Below are 781 nucleotides of genomic sequence, written 5' to 3' on the forward strand. Positions count from 1 at the left end.
TTTCCCAGGATGTCCATAAATATACTAGAAGCAGGACACAGCCTTAGGGAAACTCCCTTTCAATGGATTGGCTGCTCAAAACATATTTATCTGATCCCATATTGGGAATAACCACATCACAACTGCTTAAACCACACAGAATTGTGGTCCAGCCAAGTTGACACACAGCCCCAACTATCACAGGCTCTTTTCTTGGTGGGCGTGGGGGTTGTTGTTGTTATGTGCCGTTGAGTCACCTCGACTCATAGCGACCCCTCCTTGGGTTTCCGAGGCGGTATCACTATGGAAGTAGATTGCCCAACCTTCCTTCTGAGGAGTGGCTAGTGGGTTTGAAACCGCCAGCCTTCTGGTTAGCAGTCAAGTGCCGGTTGGGGTAGGGGTAGTTAATGATTTGTTTCCTGAAAGAGGATGAAATGGGGAGGACGGGACAGCAGTGGTGATAAGGAACTGAGAAGTTTTAAACTGTTGAGACCAATGGTGGGATGTGAAAGAGCTGCTGACTTCTGAGTGACTGAGGAAGCTGAGCACCTGCGAGGCCATGCCAGAGGGGGAGGAGCTAAGAGCTGATCTTAAGCCAGAGAAGAGTTGGAAGCCCAATGTGTTTATCTATATGCATTGTATTGTTGTTGTTGTTGTTGTTATGTGCCGTAGACTCAGACCCGACTCATAGCGACCCCTCCTTGGGTTTCCCAGGCAGTATCACTACGGAAGTAGATTGCCCCATCTTCCTTCCGAGGAGTGGCTGGTGGATTTGAACCACCAGCCTTCTGGTTAGCAGTCA

The sequence above is a fragment of the Orycteropus afer genome, unplaced genomic scaffold, assembly GCF_000298275.1.
Source record: "Orycteropus afer afer isolate SDZICR_OR568_19922 unplaced genomic scaffold, OryAfe1.0 scaffold00114, whole genome shotgun sequence".
Lineage (NCBI taxonomy): Eukaryota > Metazoa > Chordata > Mammalia > Tubulidentata > Orycteropodidae > Orycteropus > Orycteropus afer.